Source organism: Chlorocebus sabaeus, chromosome 8 (genome assembly GCF_047675955.1).
Source record: "Chlorocebus sabaeus isolate Y175 chromosome 8, mChlSab1.0.hap1, whole genome shotgun sequence".
In the NCBI taxonomy this organism is placed as follows: domain Eukaryota; kingdom Metazoa; phylum Chordata; class Mammalia; order Primates; family Cercopithecidae; genus Chlorocebus; species Chlorocebus sabaeus.
The window spans coordinates 41308401-41318290 of NC_132911.1; positions in this window are offsets into that span (position 1 = coordinate 41308401).

Here is a 9890-nt window from a genome sequence, read left to right on the forward strand (position 1 = left end):
TTATTTTGGGGTACACAGCCAAATTTAAAAACATTTCTGGGAACAGGCCAGGCACAGTGGCTCACACCTGGAATCCCAGCACCTTGGGAGGCCAAGGTAGGAGGATTGGTGAGGCCAGGAGTTTGAGACCAACCTAGGCAACATAGTGAGACAAAAAACAAATTAGCAGCCAGGCACAGTGGCTCACGCCTGTAATCCCACCACTTTGGGAGGCCGAGGCGGGCAGATCACTTGAGGTCAGGAGTTCGAGACCATCCTGGCCAACATGGTGAAACCCCATCTCTACTAAAAATACAAAAATTAGCTGAGCGTGGTGGTGGGCGCCTGTAGTCCCAGCCAGTTGAGAGGCGGAGGCAGGAGAATTGTTTGAACCCGGGAGGTGGAGGTTGCAGTGAGCCAAGATCATACCATTGCACTCCAGCCTGGGCGACAGGGCAAGACTCCATCTCAAAAAAAAAAAAACCCAAAAATACAAAAAAAAAAAAACAACAACAAATGAGCCATGCGTGGTGACGCATGCCTGTAGTCCCAGCTACTCAGGACAGTGAAGCAGGAGGATCACTTAAGCCCAGGAGGTCAAAGCTACAGTGGGCTGTACTCTGGCCTGGTGACAGAACGAGACCCTGTCTCTATTAAAAACAAAACAAAAACATTATTCATAGGAACAATAAGCACCAAGTTGAAGATACAGGTTACATCTAGAGTGTAAGGAACAGGAATGAGGTCAGAAACAGGAGCATAACAGACTTAGGTTGAGTTTGTCATGTTATATGGCTTCTTATCATTCGTACTTTTTCAAATGCCTAAAAAGAACCAACGACTTGTACTTGTCAATATGGATTACCATATCCTAAATACCATGCACAACAGTTAACATCTTCAGTATTATGAATGGCTTTGATAACTTGGATACAATAACCACCACCCCCTGGGATTCCCTTCAATTTCCTCAAAGTCTCCAAGCCTGTTCAGCTCATTGGTTCCACTGATTGTCAACAGGGACTAGCCTCTGAGCTCTGCCATTCTAATTATAACCCCCTAAAAAAGGTGGAAAATATGAAAAAAAAGTGGCTTTTTCATGCTTACAAGTATATGAGTAGAACTCTAAAATAAATGAATTAAAATTCCAGCCTAGAAGCAGGTTATAGCCAAGGGTAAAGTTCAGGGTCAAGCTGAATTTTCACCGAAAGTAAACATGTCTAATACAAAGCAAAGAGAGGATGACTAGGAAAGCATGATCCTGCTTCACAGAGAAAAGTCAAAGGCAACAGCAGCCCTTACAGCTCCATGGGTCACATCCAAATCTTACTGATTCCAATGAGTTAGCAACTCATAGCATCACAGCTGTTCACAGCAAGATCAGCAATAATAGACCAAATGACTCAAGGCTTCTGGTTCTTATTTCAAAAAATATCAACAATTAACACAATTGCATGACCAGACTTCAGTATTTTCATAACTGAACTGAAATAAACTGAAAAATCTAATAATTTCTATCACTTTGGGATACTCTAAAGGTGGAATTATTTCATTATCTGTTCTGAGCTAAGTTAGTAGTAAAATACTCAGATAACGGTATGTGGCATGGAACATAATCATCCTGTTCTCTAGCCTTCTGATAAATAGCGGGTGAATGTCGAACTCAATTAAGATATTTACTTTTACCGGTGAGAAACCTGGAAGTGTTTCAGTAAAGAAACCTATCATAACCCAGAAGTTTTTAAGATGTCACAAATTTAAAATTTCACAATCTTCTCCTGTTAGGCCTCTTTTTTTTTGGAGACAGTCTTGCTTTGTTACCCATATGGAGTGCAATGGTGCCATCTCGGCTCACTGCAACCTCCACCTCCAAGGTTCAAGCAATTCTCCTGACTCAGCCTCCCGAATAGCTGGGACTTCAGGCACCCGCCACCACACCCGGCTAATTTTTGTATTTTCAGTAGAGACAGGGTTTCACCATGTTGGCCAGGCTGGTCTCAAACTCCTGACCTCAGGTGATCTGCCCACCTCGGCCTCCCAAAGTGCTGGGATTACAGGCGTGAGCCACTGCACCCAGCCTAGGCCTCGTATTCCTTATGATTTCAAGTATTGACATCTTAAGAGATGTATAATTCATAGACACTACATGTAAAAGGAAAATAATGACAACAATTGTAATTGTAATTCCATCTTTGTAATTCTAATTTAAAAGTTTGGAACTTAGGAATAATTTATTTTTTTATTTTTTTATTTTTTTTGAGACAAAGTTCTCACTTTGTCGCCCAGGCTGGAGTACAATGGTGTGATCTCAGCTTGCTGCAACCTCTACCTCCCAAGTTCAAGCAATTTTCATGTCTCAGTCTCCTGACTAGCTGGGACTACAGGAGTGCACCACCACGTTCAGCTAATTTTTGTATTTTTAGTAGAGATAGGGTTTCACCATGTTGGTCAGGTTGGTCTCGAACTCCTGGCCTCAAGTGATCTGCTTGCTTAGGCCTCCCAAAGTGCTGGGATTACAGGCATCAACTACCATGCCTGGCCAGAATTTAGGAATAACTTTAAATGAATTTTACTGTATTTTGTCAGCTCAAGAAAACCATGACCTATATAGTTGAGTCTTGAACAACTCAGGTGTTAGGGGCACTAAATTCCTGCACGTCAAAAATCTGCATTTTTTTTTTTTTTTAAGAGACAGGATCTCGTTCTATTGCCCAAGTTGGTGTGCAGTGGCACAATCATAGCTCACTGCAGCCTCGGACTCCTGGGCTCAAGCAATCTTCTCCTTTTTGTAGAGACAGGGTCTTACTGTGTTGCACAGGCTAGTCTCAAACTCCTGGTTTCAAGCAATCCTCCTACGTTGGCCTCCCAAAGCACCAGGATTACAGGTGTGAGCCACCATTCTCATTCCCAGCTTCGTACAACGTTTTTTTTTGGGGGGGGGGGGGCGTGGAGTCTCACTCTGTCGCCCAGGTTAGTGCAGTGGCACAATTCACTGTGACCTCCGCCTCCCGGGTTCAAGTGATCCTCCCATCTCAGCCTCTCAAGCAGCTGGGACTACAAGTAAATGCTACCACAGCTAATTTTTGTATTTTTAGTAGAGACAAGGTTTCACCATGTTGGCCAGACTGGTCTTGAACTCCTGACCTCAAGTAATCCGCCTGCCTCAGCCTCCCAATGTGTTGGAATTACAAGTGTGAGTCACTGCGCCTGGGCTCTACTAATAGCCTACTGTTGACTGGAACCCTAACCCATAGCATAAACAGTCAATTAACACATTTTAATGTTATACGTGTTATATACTATGTTCTTACAATAAAGTAAGCTAGAGAAATGAATATGTTACTAAGAATCTAATGCAGAGAAAATATATTTACTATTCATGAAGTGGAAGTGAAGCATCATAAAGGTCTTCATAAGAAGGAAGGAGGCGGCCAGCCACGGTGGCTCACGCCTCTAATCCCAGCACTTTTCGGGGCCTGGGCAGGAGGACTGCTTGAGCCCAGTAGTCTGAGACCAACCTGGGCAACCTAGGGAGACCTCATCTGTATAAAAAATAATAATAAATAGATTAAAATTATAAAAAGAAGGAAAGAGGGGTTGGTCTTGCTGTCTCATGGGTGGCAGAGGCAGATGAGGCAGAGGAGGTGGAAAGGGAGGCAGGCACACTGGTGAAACTTACTTGAAAAAAAAAAACCCCACATGTAAGTGAATCTCCGTGGTTCAAATCCATGTTGTTCAAGGGTCAACGTATACAGATGAATAAATTCTATTTAAGAGTTCTCCCACAGAAAACAATTACTTCAATAACTGTTAGTCTAAAGTTCTCAAAACGGGTCGGGCACAGTGGCTCATGCCTGTAATCCCAGCACTTCCCGAGGCTGAGGGGGACAGATCACTTGATGTCAGGAGTTCAAGACCAGCCTGGCCAACATGGCGAAGCTCTGTCTCTACTAAAAATACAAAAATTACCCAGGCATGGTGGCACGCACCTATAATCCCAGCTATTCGGGAGACTGAGACACAAGAATCGCTTGAACCCAAGAGGTGGAGGCTGCAGTGAGCCAAGATCACACCACCGCACTCCAGCCTGAGTGACAGAGACAGACCTTATCTCAAATAAATAAATAAATAAATAAATAAATAAATAAATAAATAAAAGTTATCAAAATGGTGCCCATGTCTATGATTCATTAACACAAAGAAAAGAAAGACATTAAAATTCAAGACAATAAATGAAATTTTGATACGGAGCACAGTCTTGAGCAAGGTTACCCTTTACCCTTTACTTTGACTATAATCAGACCTTTTCCTATCACTATGGGAAAAGAGAGAGAGAGAGCACGCATGGCCCTAAGGTGCAAGCATTTAGAAATACTGAGTTTGGGCTGGGTGCAGAGGTTCATGCCTGTAATCCCAAACACTTTAGGAGGCTGAGGCAGGAGGATCGCTTGAGGCCAGGACTTCAAGACCGGCCTGGGCAACATAGTGAAACCCCATCTCCACAAAAAATAATAAAAAGAAAAATTAGCCAGGCATGGTGGCGCACACCTGTGGTCCCAGCTACTTGGGAGGCTGAGGTGGGAGGATTGCTTGAGCCCAGGAGTTTGAGGCTGCAGTGAGTCATAATTGTCCCATTGCGATCCAGCCAGAGAGAAAAAGAGATTGAGTTTGGCCTGGCTTTCATTTAGACCTTAGGATGAGTCCCTCAAGATCTCTCAGGTAAACTATATAGATGTTAATAAATATGAAGACTTAGGCTGGGCACGGTGGCTCATGCCTGTAATCCCAGCACTTTGGGAGGCCGAGGCGGATGGATCACAAGGTCAGGAGTTCAAGACTAGCCTGACCAAGAAACCCCGTCTCTAAAAATACAAAAGTTAGCTGGATGCAGTGGCAGGCGCCTGTAATCCCAGCTACTCAGGAGGCTAAGGCAGGAGAATTGCTTGAACCCGGGCGGCAGAGGTTGCAATGAGCCAAGATTGTGCCATTGCAGTGAGCCGAGATCACACCACTGCAGTCCAGCCTGGGCGACAGAGTGAGGGTCCATCGCAAATAAATAAATAAATAAATAGACTTGCCCAGCACTTAGGCACATAAGCTTCTCATCAAAGATGCCCATGATATAAAGGCACATGAATTTCTTTATAGAAAGGTCACCTTTCTCTTTGCTTGACATATTCAGAAAATCATTAGGAAAAGAATCTTACTCAACCTGCTAAATGCTATGTTGGCCACAGTGTTTCAGAAGATAGATTTAATTTTTAAAAATTTTGTATGATTATTTTATATTCTGCAACAAGCAAAGGGGCAGATAGTTTTTGTATCTCCTTACAGAGTTTCAGAGGACCTAGGGTCTGAGGACAGCAAAGGAATTAGGAATATCATGAATTGCCCAGATTTTACGTTTGTAAGGGAGACCCAAGTCTTGACCGGCTTCCTGAGTTCTCCAGTATCCTGGCCATACAGCAGGTATTGGGTGTTATCATTGGCCAGAAAAATACGTGTAAGTTCACCAGCCAATAGCTTTCCTTATGAGGCTAAGATTAAACAGCCTAAGCGCACTTTTCTGCCTTTCTTAAAGCACTTTGGGAGGCCAAGGTAGGTGGATCACGATGTCAGGAGATCGAGACCATCCTGGTCAACATGGTGAAACCCTGTTTCCACTAAAAATACAAAAATTAGCCAGGCGTGGTGGCAGGCGCCTGTAATCCCAGCTACTTGGGAGGCTGAGGCACGAGAATCACTTGAACCCAGGAGGCAGAGGTTGCAGTGAGCCGAGATCATGCCACTGCACTCCAGCCTGGTGACAGAGCAAGACTCTGTCTCAAAAAAAAATGCAGGCTGTCTTCTTACATGGCTGTCTGTAGTGCCAATCTTCATGCATTCAGAAAAACTGGGAGTTAAACTCTACTTAACTAATACACTCCCAAATCTTAATGCTTTGGTTCCCAGGGCAGTGAGACCAAGAATGTGATGGAATTCAGGAAAAGGGACCCCTGAGAAACAGCTGTTGACCAAACAAGCAAGGGCAGTGATATGAGAACAATAATAATGCCATCACTTGTATTCTGAAAGCATCTTTCTCCAGAAAGTTCACAATTCTGTATAGATATATAGTATTTACTGTCGTTTTTCCTTTGTGATTAAAAAAATTAAATTTGTTCTCATTAATAATGTATCTTTTTGGCCGGGAGCAGTGGCTCATGCCTATAATCCCAGCACTTTGGGAGGCTGAGGTGGGCAGATCACCTGAGGTCAGGAGTTCAAGACCAGCCTGTCCAACATGGGGAAATCTCATCTCTACTAAAACCACAAAAATTAGCCAGGCATAGAGGTGCACACCTGTAATCCCAGCTACTCTGGAGGCTGAGGCACGAGAATCGCTTGAACCTGAGAGGCAGAGGTTGCAGTGAACTAAGATTACACCACTGCACTCCAGCCTGGGCAACAGAGCGAGACTCTGTCTCAAAAAATAAAAATAATGTATGGCTGGGCCAGGCGTGGTGGCTCACACCTGTAATCCTAGCACTTTGGGAGGCCGAGACGGGCAGATCACGAGGTCAGGAGATCGAGACCATCCTGGCTAACACAGTGAAACCCCATCTCTACTAAAAATACAAAAGATTAGTCGGGCATGGTGGCAGGCGCCTGTAGTCCCAGCTACTTGGAAGGCTGAGGCATGAGAATGACGTGAACCTAGGAGGCAGAGCGGGCAGTGAACTGAGATTGTGCCACTGTACTCTAGCCTGGGAGACAGAGCGAGACTCCATCTCCAAAAAAATAATAAATAATAACAATAATAATAATAATGTATGGCTGCCCACAAATATTTTGGCTGTTTCTATTTGCTGTGTCTATAATTTCCATTAGCATCTTCACTGAGAATATCTGGAAATTGCTGTCGCTTGTCACTTTCTTCAGCTGTATAGGATCCTATTTTCTGTATCCTCCTCTTCCACTTTGGGCAGTAGCTTTTTCCTTCTCTTTCGATGTAACTTCATGTTTTACTTGTCTGAATTCATGTTAGTATGTTCATCTTGCAATTTAAAACATCTAAGCTTGCCTGCAAATTCTGTCCACAAACTTCATCCTCCTGCTATCACATTCTATGTAATCCTCTTTTATCTGTGATCATTTTAATGAATCGCATTCCATTTATATGGCTATCTTATTATTTCTAAAACACTTCTTGACAGTGGGTGCACATCAACCAGATGTTCCTGATTTTTCTCTTCATTCTGCATAATGTAACTGAAGACCTCTTTTCTACCACCTTCCTGAACTTTACAGTGCCAAACGATCAACACTTTCACCGAAAGTTTGTGTGTTGCTTTGGCATTTCTTTTAATAACCCTTCTCTACATAGTAGAAATATTTTACTGCCAACTCATTTCCTCTAGAAGTGTTTTTGTCTAATGAATATTAGTTGTAATCAAAGATCTTAGAAGTGAAAGGGGTCCCTCAATTTTTTGGTCTGTCCCTCTGTCTTCAGGCAGACACATATTATTCTTGTGTAAAGGGTAGTGTGACTAGCCAGGCGTGGTAGATCACTCCAGTAATCCCAGCACTTTGGGAGGCTGAGACAGGTGGATCACTTGAGGTCAGGAGTTCGAGACCAGCCTGGCGACCACGGCAAAACCCAATCTCTACTAAAAATACAAAAATTAGCCAGGTGCGGGGGCACGCATCTGTAGCCCCAGCTACTGGGGAGGCTGAGGCAGGAGAACCTGGAAGGTGGAGATTGCAGTGAGCTGCGATCACGCCATTGCACTTCAGCCTGGGTGACAGAGTGAAAAAAAAAAAGGTGGTATGACTGATGGCTGGGTGTGGTGGCTCACTCCTGTAATCCTACTCCTGTAATCCTGCCTAGGTGGGCAGATCACTTGAGGTCAAGAGTTCAAGACCAGCCTGGCCAACATGATGAAACCCCATCTCTACTAAAAATACAAAAATTAGCCCAGTGCGGTGGCACATGCCTGTAATCCCAGCTACTCAGGAGGCTGAGGCAGGAGAATTGCTTGAACTCGGGAGGCACAGGTTGTAGTGAGCCAAGATCGCACCACTGGACTTCAGCCTGAGGGACAAAAGCAAAACATCATCTAACAACAACAACAACAACAAAAAGGTGGTGTGGCTGAAATCCAAAGTGACTCATTTAAGGTCACACCTCTATTAAGTAACGAAGCAGAAGCCAGGCTCTAGCTCTCCAGTGGAGGAGCAGGGGAGATTGGAGAAGGTGATTGGACCCAGAGAAGGGAAGTGTTTAAATCAATAAACTACATAATCGGCATTTGTGTAGAGACGTTATCTATGCTTGGACTCAAATCTGTAACACTTAAGGAATATTAATAAACATCATTGAAAAGCTATTTGGTAATGAGAATTATGGAAGAATAGGATTGTGCTCAAAGACCACTGTTTCAGTCATCGAATGCTACATAACAAACCACTCCAAAACATAGGGCCTAAAACAACAACAATACTTATTTTGCTCACAAATCTGCCATTTGGGCAGGGCTCAGCAGAGAAGCTCATCTCTGCTCCCTTCATCTTAGCTGGGACAGTTTGAAGCCTCAGAGCTGGAATCACCTGAAGGCTCATTCAACCCAGACATCTGGAGAATGGAACAACTGGGGTTCTGGGGTTCGTCCAGTAAGGCTCCCCATCTCTGCCTGGCATCTTCATAAGGACTCTATTGCACAGCAACTGCAGGCTAGCCAGACTTCTTCCACATCAGCCCACAGCTCTCAAGGGACAGGGCTCCAGAAAAAAAAGTCAAGTGGGAGCCACATTGCCTTTTATGACCTAGTCCTGGAAGCCAAGCAGCATCACTTCTGCCAAATTCTCTTGGTCAAAGCAGTTAAAAAGCTCTTTCCTGATGTAAAAGGCAAGAACAGGGCCAGGCAAAGTGGCTCATGCCTGTAATCCCAGCACTTTGGGAGGCTGAGGTGAGCGGATCACTTGAGCCTGAGTTCAAGACCAGCCTGAGCAACATGATGAAACCCCATCTCTACTAAAAATACAAAAAAATTAGCCAGGCATGGTGGTGCACACCTGTAGTCCCAGCTACTCATGGGGGTCGAGGTGGGAGGATCACCTGAGCCCAGGGAGGTCAAGGCTGCAATGAGCTGTGACCGCCCCACTGCACTCCAGCCTGGGTGACAGAGTGAGACCCTGTCTCTAAATGAACAAATAAAACATGAGAACATAGACCCCACCTCTTGATGAAGGCATGTCAGTGTCATATGGTAAGAAGGGTATGTGGGGTGAGATCCATGTCAGAACAGCTGTGTTTGGGAAACACACTCTGCCAAACCAAAAACAACGGGATGCCCAAACCATTGAAACACAGCGTTGAAACAGACCTTGAAATGACCACCTATTTGCCACTCACAAAATTCATTTTCTAAGACCCAGTTCAAATGTCCCTTCCTTTTGGGAATCCCGTGCTGATACGCCCCAGCTTACACGCCCTTTGTAAAGATGCCCACTCTCTCACTCAGCTTATTCTATTGTCATTTTTAAAACAGGATTGTAATCAGGCAGGTACAATCATCCTATATTAGCCAATCATTTTACTAGTCAATCAATATGACATCACAGCGCAGCTTCACAAAGAGCCCTCAGACTGATGGAGAAGAGACACTTTTAGGGAAGCCAAAAGCAACGCTTTGCATAGAAAATGCAGGACAGCAAAGAGAAAAGAATCAGCAATTCAGAGAAGAAAAACTGGATCACACAAAGATGGAAAAAATATATAAATATACAGACATGGGTTTTTTTGCTTTTCCCCTCCAGAAGCTGAGTTGAAAGCATTGCCCCAAAGCAGTGATTCTCAAACCTCACCTGCGACAGGGTCACCGGGAGGGCCTGGGTCTAGTGAAATACCCTCAGTGTTTCTGATTCAGTGG